At 44.9% G+C, this 16640-nt stretch overlaps 15 non-coding genes across 15 annotated transcripts; all 15 read right to left on the reverse strand.

Moving 5' to 3' along the window:
• Positions 1 to 3000: 3000 nt before the first annotated feature.
• Positions 3001 to 3073, reverse strand: trnam-cau (transfer RNA methionine (anticodon CAU)). Its single transcript has one exon. It is a non-coding gene; the product is annotated as a tRNA-Met (tRNA).
• A 552-nt stretch (positions 3074 to 3625) lies between these two features.
• On the reverse strand, positions 3626 to 3698 carry trnam-cau (transfer RNA methionine (anticodon CAU)). Its single transcript has one exon. It is a non-coding gene; the product is annotated as a tRNA-Met (tRNA).
• Positions 3699 to 4801: 1103 nt separating this feature from the next.
• Positions 4802 to 4874, reverse strand: trnam-cau (transfer RNA methionine (anticodon CAU)). The gene has a single exon. It is a non-coding gene; the product is annotated as a tRNA-Met (tRNA).
• Positions 4875 to 5429: 555 nt separating this feature from the next.
• trnam-cau (transfer RNA methionine (anticodon CAU)) lies at positions 5430 to 5502 on the reverse strand. The gene has a single exon. It is a non-coding gene; the product is annotated as a tRNA-Met (tRNA).
• Positions 5503 to 7859: 2357 nt separating this feature from the next.
• Positions 7860 to 7932, reverse strand: trnam-cau (transfer RNA methionine (anticodon CAU)). Its single transcript has one exon. It is a non-coding gene; the product is annotated as a tRNA-Met (tRNA).
• Positions 7933 to 8487: 555 nt separating this feature from the next.
• trnam-cau (transfer RNA methionine (anticodon CAU)) lies at positions 8488 to 8560 on the reverse strand. Its single transcript has one exon. It is a non-coding gene; the product is annotated as a tRNA-Met (tRNA).
• Positions 8561 to 9576: 1016 nt separating this feature from the next.
• trnam-cau (transfer RNA methionine (anticodon CAU)) lies at positions 9577 to 9649 on the reverse strand. Its single transcript has one exon. It is a non-coding gene; the product is annotated as a tRNA-Met (tRNA).
• Positions 9650 to 10832: 1183 nt separating this feature from the next.
• Positions 10833 to 10906, reverse strand: trnam-cau (transfer RNA methionine (anticodon CAU)). Its single transcript has one exon. It is a non-coding gene; the product is annotated as a tRNA-Met (tRNA).
• A 570-nt stretch (positions 10907 to 11476) lies between these two features.
• trnam-cau (transfer RNA methionine (anticodon CAU)) lies at positions 11477 to 11549 on the reverse strand. The gene has a single exon. It is a non-coding gene; the product is annotated as a tRNA-Met (tRNA).
• A 460-nt stretch (positions 11550 to 12009) lies between these two features.
• trnam-cau (transfer RNA methionine (anticodon CAU)) lies at positions 12010 to 12082 on the reverse strand. The gene has a single exon. It is a non-coding gene; the product is annotated as a tRNA-Met (tRNA).
• A 479-nt stretch (positions 12083 to 12561) lies between these two features.
• On the reverse strand, positions 12562 to 12634 carry trnam-cau (transfer RNA methionine (anticodon CAU)). The gene has a single exon. It is a non-coding gene; the product is annotated as a tRNA-Met (tRNA).
• A 555-nt stretch (positions 12635 to 13189) lies between these two features.
• trnam-cau (transfer RNA methionine (anticodon CAU)) lies at positions 13190 to 13262 on the reverse strand. The gene has a single exon. It is a non-coding gene; the product is annotated as a tRNA-Met (tRNA).
• Positions 13263 to 13833: 571 nt separating this feature from the next.
• On the reverse strand, positions 13834 to 13906 carry trnam-cau (transfer RNA methionine (anticodon CAU)). Its single transcript has one exon. It is a non-coding gene; the product is annotated as a tRNA-Met (tRNA).
• A 535-nt stretch (positions 13907 to 14441) lies between these two features.
• trnam-cau (transfer RNA methionine (anticodon CAU)) lies at positions 14442 to 14514 on the reverse strand. The gene has a single exon. It is a non-coding gene; the product is annotated as a tRNA-Met (tRNA).
• A 535-nt stretch (positions 14515 to 15049) lies between these two features.
• trnam-cau (transfer RNA methionine (anticodon CAU)) lies at positions 15050 to 15122 on the reverse strand. The gene has a single exon. It is a non-coding gene; the product is annotated as a tRNA-Met (tRNA).
• Between the last annotated feature and the right edge of the window lie 1518 nt (positions 15123 to 16640).

Below are 16640 nucleotides of genomic sequence, written 5' to 3' on the forward strand. Positions count from 1 at the left end.
CCAGTTAGAGAAAATTTCTCGAAGCAAAGGTCCGGAAGATCATAATGTCTAACTATTTAGTGTGATATATATTTAAGTAGCCAAGTAGTTGTATCAACATCTGCATGTAATCAATACCTGACGGTTAAATCAAATGAATTCAGTACAATTCAAAAACTTTTTGACAATATTTATTGTCACGTAACATAGAACTGAACATGTATGTATGACTGCAGATAAGTATAATGTTCTCGGTCATAGCAGGGGCTCCATCTGTGGTTATTGAAACCACTTGTTTTGGCTCTAGTCCTCTCTTTGTTAACGTCTCCTTTATGGCCAGGTAGATGTCTTCTCCTCTTGTACTGGTCTGAAGGGGAGTGACGCCTAACAGGTCTTCACAGAACGCTTTCTGGACTGGTCATATTGGGCTGTGGAGACCACTTATTTTCTGTGATCTCACTTCAGATTTGAGTGGGTATGTTTGTTCAAAACCTTTATGTTTTGTCTCATAATGGTGTTTCACATTGGCACTTTTTATAAGTGCCACAGTCTCTGAACATATGAGACACACTGCTTTAATGCTCCCAGTGGGAAGTATGAACAGAAACGAGTCTGTCCATTCCGGATTAAATGCTCTATTTTCGCTGTCCACTTTTTATTTTTTGGAGAGTGCCATTTGTTACTTAAAGCTGCAGTCTGCAAGATTTGTTGTTGTCATACGTAAAGTCCTAATTTTTGGCATTTTAAGAGTTTACATGATCTTTCAGAACGCTTGAAGTTGAAAACGGTGACCTCCGTAGTTGCAAAATGCAAGAAATGCTTATTTTTTAACCGAAAAATAAAAAGTTATTCAACTTCCTGTCCCGCCCCTTCAAAACACATGAGAACTCGTGCACGTCCACGTGCACGCTAGATGCGCCTACACGACTCCTCGTTCATCAACTCACCTGTCATTTGCGATCATGGAAGACACAGTAAGCAGACTAGCCCGTAATGAAGTTCAATAGTCTAGATAAATAAGCGTGGGGACGAGCCTACCTTGTATCGCGTGTGCACAATCGGTGATTGACAGGCAGCGGAGCCCAGCTCGTAACCTGATTGGTTACCGCCCGACGCCATTGCGGCTTCCCAGCAGTGCTGGGAAGCACACCCAACAAACGCGACAAAAAAAAACGAAAATAAACTCACAACACACAAGACAAAGTACTCAGAAAGACACAACTAATGAAACATTGAAACAAAGAAAACCAAGGATAGAGAATAAAGATCACAAAAAAACACTTTTTCTCTCAGCCTTTCTCTCTGCTCTTCCACTTCCACACCTCTCACACAAAGAAGAAGAAGAAGAAAAGGAGGAGTGAGGATGCGCAGTGGTGGAATAGGGGGAAGAGGCCGAGGAGCACGAAGACACCGTGCTGTCCCAGATGAAATTCGTGCCAAAATTATAGATCATGTCATCATTCATGGCCACATAATTTTGCTTGTTCTTTGTTTGTGATTATATTACAGTATATGTGTGCTATGTATATTTTTCTTTTCCTTCTACAATACTATACTGTATGGAAGTTATGTACTTCCCAGTATTTGTGTGAATAAAAATGGTTGGTATGAGTGTATTGTGTGTGCTTTGAGGCTACTCTTACTGTGAAACTTTTTTCCTTCAGTTTTATACACTATTGTATTCTGTTGCACTCCTATGCCATAGTGACAAAACATCTAAACATTTTGACTTGTAGTGCTCACACAATGCCAAAAGGACAATGCATTTTGGGGCACTGACTATTTGAATGAGAAAGAAACTTCATTTTGACACATGGCTGAACTGTTTAGGGGGAGATATGAGATTTTGCTGGTGAACCATGGTGCTTTGCTGAACCATTCAGTTTAGTTTTGCAAAAAGTACTAAAGAGTGTTGAAAACGTCCGGTCTGTTTCAAGAAATGAGCCTAGGCAACTGAGAAAGATCTTTGCAATTTGGGTGGCACTGACTCTTTACATGGGAAAGAAATCTGAAGCATGGGTGAACAGTTTTGGGAGAGATATGTGCTTTTGCAGGTTAGCTATGGTGTTGTGCTGAACTATAAGAGTGTTATGCCAAATGATCTTAGAGTTTTGAGAATGTAATTTCTGTTTCAAGAAATGAGCCAAACCAATAGAGAAAAACTGTAATACGACGTTTGTTTGAATGGAAGGATATATAAGAAACAATATAACTTGATACTTACTGTAAGATTGTTTTTTTTAAGTTGGCAGAGACAACGGCTCGATGAAAAATCCCTCTTCTGTAACGGCTAACTTTTATAATCCTCTAACCTAACGAAAACAAAATGTTTAATTTGTTTTTTTGTTGGTTTTGTTGGAGGAGGGGGAGCGGAGGTTAACTCCAAGTTAGGGCTTCACCTTGATTGGCCGAGTTCCATTGTGAGCTCGGGCGTTGATAGGCTCGGTTCATTGTGAGTCGGTGCGACATTGGCTAAACTGTTCAATGTGAGAATGGAGAAGTGCGAAGCCTATTGGAGGTGAGATTTAGACTAACGTGAGCGAGGTAGCGCCAACGAGGCTTAAAAATCATAAACATGCATGTATTGTCAGCCTAGGCTCACTTTCACACACCCATTCATTGGTCCTGCAGACTTTGCTAAAGGTATGTGATAGCCACTTGCCCAGCTCACATGGATTGCATGGCAATCAAATAAGTGGATGGTAAGAAAATAAGATCTTCTAAACTATGGGGGGCGAGAACGGCAAAACCGAAGAAAAATGTGTCTGACATGACAAGTTTAAGTAGATAATAAAGGAAGCAAAAACTGAAAGGCGACAAATATCTGATTGCAAGGCATCTCTAAAAGAGCGATGGTGTGAATCCCCATAACTTGTGTTTGATACCTTCCACACTTTGGAGTGACTGAGCTTCCGAGTGGGCTTTCTGCAGCTCCAACAGAGAGTAATCGGAGACACCTGTGCCCAGCAAGTTTCCAGCTGTAACTGAGGTGAAGTGCTATAAAGACCACATCAAAACACCTGCCCCGTGTGAGGGTCAAACTCACGACCTTCAGATTATGAGACTGACGCACTGCCTACTGCGCCAACGAGGCCTGCAAAACATAAATATGCATGCATTGTCAGCCTAGGCTCACTTTCACACACCCATTCATTGGTCCTGCAGACTTTGCTAAAGGTATGTGATGCCCACTTGCCCAGCTCACATGGATTGCATGGCAATCAAATAAGTGGATGGTAGGAAATAAGATGTTCTAATCTGTAGCCCCTGTGACACCTATGGGGGGCGAGAACGGCAAAACCGAAAAAAATGTGTCTGACATGACAAGTTTAAGTAGATAATAAAGGAATCAGAAACTGAAAGGCGACAAATATCTGATTGCAAGGCATCTCTAAAAGAGCGATGGTTTGAATCCCCATAACTCGGGTTTGACATAAGGCGACAAATATCTGATTGCAATGCTTTTAAATAAAAGAGATGGTTCGAAACCCCATAACTTGTGTTTGACACCTTCCACACTTTGGAGTGACTGAGCTTCCGAGTGGGCTTTCTGCAGCTCCAACAGAGAATAATCGGAGACACCTGTGCCCAGCAAGTTTCCAGCTGTAACTGAGGTGAAGTGCTATAAAGACCACATCAAAACACCTGCCCCGTGTGAGGGTCGAACTCACGACCTTCAGATTATGAGACTGACGCGCTGCCTACTGCGCCAACGAGGCCTGCAAAACATAAATGTGCATGTATTGTCAGCCTAGGCTCACTTTCCCACACCCATTCACTGGTCCTGCAGACTTTGCTAAAATATGTGATGACATGGCTTGTTGAGCACGTAGCTACTTGTTCAAAAGACCTGTTGTCTGGATTAGAGGTTAAACAATCAACTCACAAGTTTCTTTATCTGGCTTTCATTCTCATTTTGAAAGTTTATGGAAAGTTGCAAAAGAGGTAGTTTCACGTGGGATAAACTTGACTGAATTGTCCCATCTCAGTCTATGTCAAGAGAAGGAGAGTCTGCAAAGGTGCTTTTGTCACACAGCGTATTCTATTATGCTAGCGTGATGAACTTCCTATCCTTTGTCATGAGTCTTGGCCAGGGTGCAACTTGCTTTTCTAAAAGAGACATGGTTCGAAGCCCCATAAGTTGTGTTTGATACCTTCCACACTTTGGAGTGACTGAGCTTCCGAGTGGGCTTTCTGCAGCTCCAACAGAGAGCAATCGGAGACACCTGTGCCCAGCAAGTTTCCAGCTGTAACTGAGGTGAAGTGCTATAAACACCACATCAAAACACCTGCCCTGTGTGAGGGTCTAACTCACAACCTTCAGATTATGAGACTGACGCACTGCCTACTGCGCCAACGAGGTCTGCAAAACATAAATATGCATGCATTGTCAGCCTAGGCTCACTTTCACACACCCATTCATTGGTCCTGCAGACTTTGCTAAAGGTATGTGATGCCCACTTGCCCAGCTCACATGGATTGCATGGCAATCAAATAAGTGGATGGTAGGAAATAAGATCTTCTAAACTATGGGGGCGAGAACGGCAAAACCGAAGAAAAATGTGTCTGACATGACAAGTTTAAGTAGATAATAAAGGAAGCAAAAACTGAAAGGCGACAAATATCTGATTGCAAGGCATCTCTAAAAGAGCGATGGTGTGAATCCCCATAACTTGTGTTTGATACCTTCCACACTTTGGAAGGACTGAGCTTCCGAGTGGGGTTTCTGCAGCTCCAACAGAGAATAATCGGAGGCACCTGTGCCCAGCAAGTTTCCAGCTGTAACTGAGGTGAAGTGCTATAAAGACCACATCAAAACACCTGCCCCGTGTGAGGGTCGAACTCACGACCTTCAGATTATGAGACTGACGCGCTGCCTACTGCGCCAACGAGGCCTGCAAAGCATAAATATGCATGCATTGTCAGCCTAGGCTCACTTTCACACACCCATTCATTGGTCCTGCAGACTTTGCTAAAGGTATGTGATGCCCACTTGCCCAGCTCACATGGATTGCATGGCAATCAAATAAGTGGATGGTAGGAAATAAGATGTTCTAATCTGTAGCCCCTGTGACACCTATGGGGGGCGAGAACGGCAAAACCGAAGAAAAATGTGTCTGACATGACAAGTTTAAGTAGATAATAAAGGAAGCAGAAACTGAAAGGCGACAAATATCTGATTGCAAGGCATCTCTAAAAGAGCGATGGTTCGAATCCCCATAACTTGGGTTTGACACCAGGCGACAAAGATCTGATTGCAATGCTTTTAAAAAAGAGAGACATGGTTCGAAACCCCATAACTTGTGTTTGACACCTTCCACACTTTGGAGTGACTGAGCTTCCGAGTGGGCTTTCTGCAGCTCCAACAGAGAGTAATCGGAGACACCTGTGCCCAGCAAGTTTCCAGCTGTAAATGAGGTGAAGTGCTATAAAGACCACATCAAAACACTTGCCCCTTGTGAGGGTCGAACTCACGACCTTCAGATTATGAGACTGACGCTCTGCCTACTGCGCCAACGAGGCCTGCAAAACATAAATATGCATGTATTGTCAGCCTAGGCTCACTTTCCCACACCCATTCACTGGTCCTGCAGACTTTGCTAAAATATGTGATGACATGGCTTGTTGAGCACGTAGCTACTTGTTCAAAAGACCTGGGCCCTCATTTATCAAGCGTTCTTAGGAACAGATCTGTGCGTAAAGCGTGCGTGCGATCATTCCTGAGCAAAGTGTGGGATTTATGAACATGTACTTGAACTTAGAAATGTGCCTAAATCTACGCACAGTTTTGACCATGCCTACGCACATTGCCTAGTGGTAGAATTACGAAACTGCAAATGGTGTTGATCGCTGCACAGGGGAATATTACAATGTTCATTCAATTGTTGCATTACAGTATGTCTGACGGCGTTTGGGTCCGTGTAGCCTCTGCAATTCCAAAGCACGGTGCATTAGACCTTCCTGGCGTTCATTGCATTTCATTCAGAGTGTAACAATAATTGTTTCACCAGAAGACCTGACAATAATCAGCCTAGTTTAATTGATCTGGGTATAAAAGGCACAGGTAGGACATGCCATTCAGAACGCAACATGGCCCATCCTGCATTGCTTGAGGATCTGGAAAACCGTGCGCTACGGAGGGAGCGTGTGTTTAGGGAGCTTGCAGATTTATTGGCAGAAAGTAGTGAGTGGCTTCTAAGCAGGTTCAGATTTCCAAAACATATATTGCTCGACCTCTGCCGTGAATTGGGGCCCGATGCGGCATTTCTCAGCCGTCCATGAGCCGAATTCTGCCCACAGTGTTGGATGCGATTATTTCTTTGACACCGACTTACATTCTATTCCCTTATGGGGGTCCACGCCAGGCAGACATTAAGCGAGGTTTTTATGGTATCGCGCAGTTCCCCAACGTCATAGGAGCAATAGACTGCACTCACGTCGCACTAAAAGCACCATCACAGCACGAATACAACCTCGTGAATAGGAAGGGGAAGCACTCCATTAATGTACAGCTTATATGCGACAGTGATATGCTGCTTCTCAATGTCGTTGCCCGATGGCCAAAAAATATTGGCAAAATGTGATTTCCCCTAATGAGTTATGATTGCAGACGCGATGCGTGTGTGGAGGTGTGGAGCCTGTGTGCGTAATTGGCATAAAGCTGTGCTGTCCGCCGCGTATGATTCTGTATTGCTTCTCATGTGTTTTCGAGATCCGCGCTCTGAGTCAAGCGCAAGCAAGCACGTTCCGGTGGCTTTTAAAGGGAATGTTGGTGCCATATATGGTTACTTGGGGGCGTTCCATGATGCAAATGAGTCTGCTCGTGCCCGCGCAAGGTGAGCTGGCAAGTGTGGTATTTATCATTGCAGATGTGCGTACGACCTGTCTAAGAACGTTTGATGAATGCCGATTTTTTTGTACTTGGGCACATTCTAAATTTCACTCCTACGACAGGATTTAGAAGGGATTCTACGCACTAATGATAAATGAGGGCCCTGTTGTCTGGATTAGAGGTTAAACAATCAACTCACAAGTTTCTTTATCTGGCTTTCATTCTCATTTTGAAAGTTTATGGAAAGTTGCAAAAGAGGTAGTTTCACGTGGGATAAACTTGACTGAATTGTCCCATGTCAGTCTATGTCAAGAGAAGGAGAGTCTGCAAAGGTGCTTTTGTCACACAGCGTATTCTATTATGCTAGCGTGATGAACTTCCTATCCTTTGTCATGAGTCTTGGCCAGGGTGCAACTTGCTTTTCTAAAAGAGACATGGTTCGAAGCCCCATAACTTGTGTTTGATACCTTCCACACTTTGGCATGACTGAGCTTCCGAGTGGGCTTTCTGCAGCCCCAACAGAGAATAATCAGAGACACCTGTGCCCAGCAAGTTTCCAGCTGTAACTGAGGTGAAGTGCTATAAACACCACATCAAAACACCTGCCCTGTGTGAGGGTCGAACTCACAAAGACACACACCCATTCATTGGTCCTGCAGACTTTGCTAAAGGTATGTGATGCCCACTTGCCCAGCTCAAATGGATTACATGGCAATCAAATAAGTGGATGGTAGGAAATAAGATCTTCTAAACTATGGGGGGCGAGAACGGCAAAACCGAAGAAAAATGTGTCTGACATGACAAGTTTAAGTAGATAATAAAGGAAGCAAAAACTGAAAGGCGACAAATATCTGATTGCAAGGCATCTCTAAAAGAGCGATGGTGTGAATCCCCATAACTTGTGTTTGATACCTTCCACACTTTGGAAGGACTGAGCTTCCGAGTGGGCTTTCTGCAGCTCCAACAGAGAATAATCGGAGACACCTGTGCCCAGCAAGTTTCCAGCTGTAACTGAGGTGAAGTGCTATAAACACCACATCAAAACAATTGCCCCGTGTGAGGGTCGAACTCACGACCTTCAGATTATGAGACTGACGCGCTGCCTACTGCGCCAACGAGGCCTGCAAAACATAAATATGCATGCATTGTCAGCCTAGGCTCACTTTCACACACCCATTCATTGGTCCTGCAGACTTTGCTAAAGGTATGTGATGCCCACTTGCCCAGCTCACATGGATTGCATGGCAATCAAATAAGTGGATGGTAGGAAATAAGATATTCTAATCTGTAGCCCCTGTGACACCTATGGGGGGCGAGAACGGCAAAACCGAAGAAAAATGTGTCTGACATGACAAGTTTAAGTAGATAATAAAGGAAGCAGAAACTGAAAGGCGACAAATATCTGATTGCAAGGCATCTCTAAAAGAGCGATGGTTCGAATCCCCATAACTTGGGTTTGACACCAGGCGACAAAGATCTGATTGCAATGCTTTTAAAAAAAAGACACATGGTTCGAAACCCCATAACTTGTGTTTGACACCTTCCACACTTTGGAGTGACTGAGCTTCCGAGTGGGCTTTCTGCAGCTCCAACAGAGAGTAATCGGAGACACCTGTGCCCAGCAAGTTTCCAGCTGTAAATGAGGTGAAGTGCTATAAAGACCACATCAAAACACTTGCCCCGTGTGAGGGTCGAACTCACGACCTTCAGATTATGAGACTGACGCGCTGCCTACTGCGCCAACGAGGCCTGCAAAACATAAATATGCATGTATTGTCAGCCTAGGCTCACTTTCCCACACCCATTCACTGGTCCTGCAGACTTTGCTAAAATATGTGATGACATGGCTTGTTGAGCACGTAGCTACTTGTTCAAAAGACCTGTTGTCTGGATTAGAGGTTAAACAATCAACTCACAAGTTTCTTTATCTGGCTTTCATTCTCATTTTGAAAGTTTATGGAAAGTTGCAAAAGAGGTAGTTTCACGTGGGATAAACTTGACTGAATTGTCCCATGTCAGTCTATGTCAAGAGAAGGAGAGTCTGCAAAGGTGCTTTTGTCACACAGCGTATTCTATTATGCTAGCGTGATGAACTTCCTATCCTTTGTCATGAGTCTTGGCCAGGGTGCAACTTGCTTTTCTAAAAGAGACATGGTTCGAAGCCCCATAACTTGTGTTTGATACCTTCCACACTTTGGCATGACTGAGCTTCCGAGTGGGCTTTCTGCAGCCCCAACAGAGAATAATCGGAGACACCTGTGCCCAGCAAGTTTCCAGCTGTAACTGAGGTGAAGTGCTATAAACACCACATCAAAACACCTGCCCTGTGTGAGGGTCGAACTCACAAAGACACACACCCATTCATTGGTCCTGCAGACTTTGCTAAAGGTATGTGATGCCCACTTGCCCAGCTCAAATGGATTACATGGCAATCAAATAAGTGGATGGTAGGAAATAAGATCTTCTAAACTATGGGGGGCGAGAACGGCAAAACCGAAGAAAAATGTGTCTGACATGACAAGTTTAAGTAGATAATAAAGGAAGCAAAAACTGAAAGGCGACAAATATCTGATTGCAAGGCATCTCTAAAAGAGCGATGGTGTGAATCCCTATAACTTGTGTTTGATACCTTCCACACTTTGGAAGGACTGAGCTTCCGAGTGGGCTTTCTGCAGCTCCAACAGAGAATAATCGGAGACACCTGTGCCCAGCAAGTTTCCAGCTGTAACTGAGGTGAAGTGCTATAAAGACCACATCAAAACAATTGCCCCGTGTGAGGGTCGAACTCACGACCTTCAGATTATGAGACTGACGCGCTGCCTACTGCGCCAACGAGGCCTTCAAAACATAAGTATGCATGCATTGTCAGCCTAGGCTCACTTTCACACACCCATTCATTGGTCCTGCAGACTTTGCTAAAGGTATGTGATGCCCACTTGCCCAGCTCACATGGATTGCATGGCAATCAAATAAGTGGATGGTAGGAAATAAGATATTCTAATCTGTAGCCCCCTGTGACACCTATGGGGGGCGAGAACGGCAAAACCGAAGAAAAATGTGTCTGACATGACAAGTTTAAGTAGATACTAAAGGAATCAGAAACTGAAAGGCGACAAATATCTGATTGCAAGGCATCTCTAAAAGAGCGATGGTTCGAATCCCCATAACTTGGGTTTGACACCAGGCGACAAAGATCTGATTGCAATGCTTTTAAAAAAAAGAGACATGGTTCAAATCCCCATAACTTGTGTTTGACACCTTCCACACTTTGGAGTGACTGAGCTTCCGAGTGGTCTTTCTGCAGCTCCAACAGAGAGTAATCGGAGACACCTGTGCCCAGCAAGTTTCCAGCTGTAACTGAGGTGAAGTGCTATAAAGACCACATCAAAACACTTGCCCCGTGTGAGGGTCGAACTCACGACCTTCAGATTATGAGACTGACGCTCTGCCTATGCGCCAAAGAGGCCTGCAAAACATAAATATGCATGCATTGTAAGCCTAGGCTCACTTTCACACACCCATTCATTGGTCCTGCAGACTTTGCTAAATGTATGTGATGCCCACTTGCCCAGCTCACATGGATTGCATGGCAATCAAATAAGTGGATGGTAGGAAATAAGATATTCTAATCTGTAGCCCCTGTGACACCTATGGGGGGCGAGAACGGCAAAACCGAAGAAAAATGTGTCTGACTTGACAAGTTTAAGTAGATAATAAAGGAAGCAGAAACTGAAAGGCGACAAATATCTGATAGCAAGGCATCTCTAAAAGAGCGATGGTTCGAATCCCCATAACTTGGGTTTGACACATGGCGACAAAGATCTGATTGCAATGCTTTTAAAAAAAAGAGACATGGTTCGAAACCCCATAACTTGTGTTTGACACCTTCCACACTTTGGCGTGACTGAGCTTCCGAGTGGGCTTTCTGCAGCTCCAACAGAGAGTAATCGGAGACACCTGTGCCCAGCAAGTTTCCAGCAGTAACTGAGGTGAAGTGCTATAAAGACCACATCAAAACACTTGACCCGTGTGAGGGTCGAACTCACGACCTTCAGATTATGAGACTGACGCGCTGCCTACTGCGCCAACGAGGCCTGCAAAACATAAATATGCATGCATTGTCAGCCTAGGCTCACTTTCACACACCCATTCACTGGTCCTGCAGACTTTGCTAAAATATGTGATGACATGGCTTGTTGAGCACGTAGCTACTTGTTCAAAAGACCTGTTGTCTGGATTAGAGGTTAAACAATCAACTCACAAGTTTCTTTATCTGGCTTTCATTCTCATTTTGAAAGTTTATGGAAAGTTGCAAAAGAGGTAGTTTCACGTGGGATAAACTTGACTGAATTGTCCCATGTCAGTCTATGTCAAGAGAAGGAGAGTCTGCAAAGGTGCTTTTGTGACACAGCGTATTCTATTATGCTAGCGTGATGAACTTCCTATCCTTTGTCATGAGTCTTGGCCAGGGTGCAACTTGCTTTTCTAAAAGAGACATGGTTCGAAGCCCCATAACTTGTGTTTGACACCTTCCACACTTTGGCGTGACTGAGCTTCCGAGTGAGCTTTCTGCAGCTCCAACAGAGAGCAATCGGAGCCACCTGTGCCCAGCAAGTTTCCAGCTGTAACTGAGGTGAAGTGCTATAAACACCACATCAAAACACCTGCCCTGTGTGAGGGTCGAACTCACGACCTTCAGATTATGAGACTGACGCACAGCCTACTGCGCCAACGAGGCCTGCAAAACATAAATATGCATGTATTGTCAGCCTAGGCTCACTTTCACACACCCATTCATTGGTCCTGCAGACTTTGCTAAAGGTATGTGATGCCCACTTGCCCAGCTCAAATGGATTGCATGGCAATCAAATAAGTGGATGGTAGGAAATAAGATCTTCTAAACTATGGGGGGCGAGAACGGCAAAACCGAAGAAAAATGTGTCTGACATGACAAGTTTAAGTAGATAATAAAGGAAGCAAAAACTGAAAGGCGACAAATATCTGATTGCAAGGCATCTCTAAAAGAGCGATGGTGTGAATCCCCATAACTTGTGTTTGATACCTTCCACACTTTGGAGTGACTGAGCTTCCGAGTGGGCTTTCTGCAGCTCCAACAGAGAATAATCGGAGACACCTGTGCCCAGCAAGTTTCCAGCTGTAACTGAGGTGAAGTGCTATAGACACCACATCAAAACACCTGCCCCGTGTGAGGGTCGAACTCACGACCTTCAGATTATGAGACTGACGCGCTGCCTACTGCGCCAACGAGGCCTGCAAAACATAAATATGCTTGCATTGTCAGCCTAGGTTCACTTTCACACACCCATTCATTGGTCCTGCAGACTTTGCTAAAGGTATGTGATAGCCACTTGCCCAGCTCACATGGATTGCATGGCAATCAAATAAGTGGATGGTAGGAAATAAGATATTCTAATCTGTAGCCCCCTGTGACACCTATGGGGGGCGAGAACGGCAAAACCGAAGAAAAATGTGTCTGACATGACAAGTTTAAGTAGATACTAAAGGAATCAGAAACTGAAAGGCGACAAATATCTGATTGCAAGACATCTCTAAAAGAGCGATGGTTCGAATCCCCATAACTTGTGTTTGACACCTTCCACACTTTGGAGTGACTGAGCTTCCGAGTGGGCTTTCTGCAGCTCCAACAGAGAGCAATCGGAGCCACCTGTGCCCAGCAAGTTTCCAGCTGTAACTGAGGTGAAGTGCTATAAAGACCACATCAAAACACCTGCCCCGTGTGAGGGTCGAACTCACGACCTTCAGATTATGAGACTGACGCGCTGCCTACTGCGCCAACGAGGCCTGCAAAACATAAATATGCATACATTGTCAGCCTAGGCTGACTTTCACACACCCATTCATTGGTCCTGCAGACTTTGCTAAAGGTATGTGATGCCCACTTGCCCAGCTCACATGGATTGCATGGCAATCAAATAAGTGGATGGTAGGAAATAAGATATTCTAATCTGTAGCCCCTGTGACACCTATGGGGGCGAAAACGGCAAAACCGAAGAAAAATGTGTCTGACATGACAAGTTTAAGTAGATAATAAAGGAAGCAGAAACTGAAAGGCGACAAATATCTGATTGCAAGGCATCTCTAAAAGAGCGATGGTTCGAATCCCCATAACTTGGGTTTGACACCAGGCGACAAAGATCTGATTGCAATGCTTTTAAAAAAAAAGAGACATGGTTCGAAACCCCATAACTTGTGTTTGACACCTTCCACACTTTGGCGTGACTGAGCTTCCGAGTGGTCTTTCTGCAGCTCCAACAGAGAGCAATCGGAGCCACTTGTGCCCAGCAAGTTTCCAGCTGTAACTGAGGTGAAGTGCTATAAAGACCACATCAAAACACTTGCCCCGTGTGAGGGTCGAACTCACGACCTTCAGATTATGAGCCTGACGCCCTGCCTACTGCGCCAACGAGGCCTGCAAAACATAAATGTGCATGTATTGTCAGCCTAGGCTCACTTTCCCACACCCATTCACTGGTCCTGCAGACTTTGCTAAAATATGTGATGACATGGCTTGTTGAGCACGTAGCTACTTGTTCAAAAGACCTGTTGTCTGGATTAGAGGTTAAACAATCAACTCACAAGTTTCTTTATCTGGCTTTCATTCTCATTTTGAAAGTTTATGGAAAGTTGCAAAAGAGGTAGTTTCACGTGGGATAAACTTGACTGAATTGTCCCATGTCAGTCTATGTCAAGAGAAGGAGAGTCTGCAAAGGTGCTTTTGTCACACAGCGTATTCTATTATGCTAGCGTGATGAACTTCCTATCCTTTGTCATGAGTCTTGGCCAGGATGCAACTTGCTTTTCTAAAAGAGTGATGGTGTGAATCCCCATAACTTGTGTTTGATACCTTCCACACTTTGGAGTGACTGAGCTTCCGAGTGGGCTTTCTGCAGCTCCAACAGAGAGCAATCGGAGACACCTGTGCCCAGCAAGTTTCCAGCTGTAACTGAGGTGAAGTGCTATAAACACCACATCAAAACACCTGCCCCGTGTGAGGGTCGAACTCACGACCTTCAGATTATGAGACTGACGCGCTGCCTACTGCGCCAACGAGGCCTGCAAAACATAAATATGCATACATTGTCAGCCTAGGCTGACTTACACACACCCATTCATTGGTCCTGCAGACTTTGCTAAAGGTATGTGATGCCCACTTGCCCAGCTCACATGGATTGCATGGCAATCAAATAAGTGGATGGTAGGAAATAAGATCTTCTAAACTATGGGGGGCGAGAACGGCAAAACCGAAGAAAAATGTGTCTGACATGACAGGTTTAAGTAGATACTAAAGGAATCAGAAACTGAAAGGCGACAAATATCTGATTGCAAGGCATCTCTAAAAGAGCGATGGTTCGAATCCCCATAACTTGGGTTTGACACCAGGCGACAAAGATCTGATTGCAATGCTTTTTAAAAAAAGAGATGGTTCGAAACCCCATAACTTGTGTTTGACACCTTCCACACTTTGGAGTGACTGAGCTTCCGAGTGGGCTTTCTGCAGCTCCAACAGAGAGCAATCGGAGACACTTGTGCCCAGCAAGTTTCCAGCTGTAACTGAGGTGAAGTGCTATAAACACCACATCAAAACACCTGCCCCGTGTGAGGGTCGAACTCACGACCTTCAGATTATGAGACTGACGCGCTGCCTACTGCGCCAACGAGGCCTGCAAAACATAAATATGCATACATTGTCAGCCTAGGCTCACTTACACACACCCATTCATTGGTCCTGCAGACTTTGCTAAAGGTATGTGATGCCCACTTGCCCAGCTCACATGGATTGCATGGCAATCAAATAAGTGGATGGTAGGAAATAAGATCTTCTAAACTATGGGGGGCGAGAACGGCAAAACCGAAGAAAAATGTGTCTGACATGACAGGTTTAAGTAGATACTAAAGGAATCAGAAACTGAAAGGCGACAAATATCTGATTGCAAGGCATCTCTAAAAGAGCGATGGTTCGAATCCCCATAACTTGGGTTTGACACCAGGCGACAAAGATCTGATTGCAATGCTTTTTAAAAAAAGAGATGGTTCGAAACCCCATAACTTGTGTTTGACACCTTCCACACTTTGGAGTGACTGAGCTTCCGAGTGGGCTTTCTGCAGCTCCAACAGAGAATAATCGGAGGCACCTGTGCCCAGCAAGTTTCCAGCTGTAACTGAGGTGAAGTGCTATAAAGACCACATCAACACACTTGCCCCGTGTGAGGGTCAAACTCACGACCTTCAGATTATGAGACTGACGCGCTGCCTACTGCGCCAACGAGGCCTGCAAACCATAAATATGCATGCATTGTCAGCCTAGGCTCACTTTCACACACCCATTCACTGGTCCTGCAAACTTTGCTAAAATATGTGATGACATGGCTTGTTGAGCACGTAGCTACTTGTTCAAAAGACCTGTTGTCTGGATTAGAGGTTAAACAATCAACTCACAAGTTTCTTTATCTGGCTTTCATCCTCATTTTGAAAGTTTATGGAAAGTTGCAAAAGAGGTAGTTTCACGTGCGATAAACTTGACTGAATTGTCCCATGTCAGTCTATGTCAAGAGAAGGAGAGTCTGCAAAGGTGCTTTTGTCACACAGCGTATTCTATTATGCTAGCGTGATGAACTTCCTATCCTTTGTCATGAGTCTTGGCCAGGGTGCAACTTGCTTTTCTAAAAGAGACATGGTTCGAAACCCCATAACTTGTGTTTGACACCTTCCACAGTTTGGAGTGACTGAGCTTCCGAGTGGGCTTTCTGCAGCCCCAACAGAGAATAATCGGAGACACCTGTGCCCAGCAAGTTTCCAGCTGTAACTGTGGTGAAGTGCTATAAACACCACATCAAAACACCTGCCCTGTGTGAGGGTCGAACTCACGACCTTCAGATTATGAGACTGAAGCCTGATTTATGCTTCAGGCGCAAAGCCTCTGACGCTCGGACGCAGAGCCTCTGTGAGCGTCAAAATCTTGACCACTCCCCCACGCAGAGGCTCTGCGCGCGTCGTCGTGCACCTCAGAAAAATCCTGACTACACGTCGGACGGACGCAGGGGCAGTCGGAGGGCAAGATGGCGAACTGAGTGCACGCTCCAACTGGTGCTCTTCGCGGTTCATTCCCCAAACTTTTGGAAATCAAGTCCCTCTTGATATGTAAATTTAACATTCGCCCTGTTAAAGGATTGTCCGAGAGTTTATATTTTTATTCAACTGTAAAGCTGGCCATGGACTGTCACAGCCCGGCTCTAAGGCTGGAACAAAAATGGGAGAAAGACGAAAGTTTTCCAAAAATAACTTTTATTTACAAAATAATCTAAACTAAAGAAACGTGGAAGTCAGTTGTCAGTCGTGTATGCATGCCTGAGTGTGTGAATGTGTAAGCGATCAAAAACAACAAACAGCCGCCGCCCTGCAAGTCAAAGGCAAGTCAGGAGGGCTCCAAACTGGCAAGAGAGAAGCTTTTGAAGCACCAGCCCCAGGTGTGGCTCAATCCGTCTGACGAGCACTCCGCCTTACTCTCTGCAGAAGGGAAGAAGCACTAAAGAGAAACAGGGACAACTAGTGGAGCGGAGGGGTCGTCACACCCCCCCCCATAAAAACAAAGTTCCCCCCTGGAACTCAAAGAGGGCACATGCACCACTCTGCAAACCTCAGTCAGCCCAGCAACACTCCCTCGCTGCATTTCTCTGTTCGGCCAGCTGTTCCTCACTTCTGGATGTGCAGACCGGTCATCTGACATGTTCTAATGTACCTACACACATCCTTTTTTAACCAAGGCCAGAAAAAGTACCGCAGAATATAA

Source organism: Odontesthes bonariensis, chromosome 8, assembly GCF_027942865.1.
Source record: "Odontesthes bonariensis isolate fOdoBon6 chromosome 8, fOdoBon6.hap1, whole genome shotgun sequence".
Lineage (NCBI taxonomy): Eukaryota > Metazoa > Chordata > Actinopteri > Atheriniformes > Atherinopsidae > Odontesthes > Odontesthes bonariensis.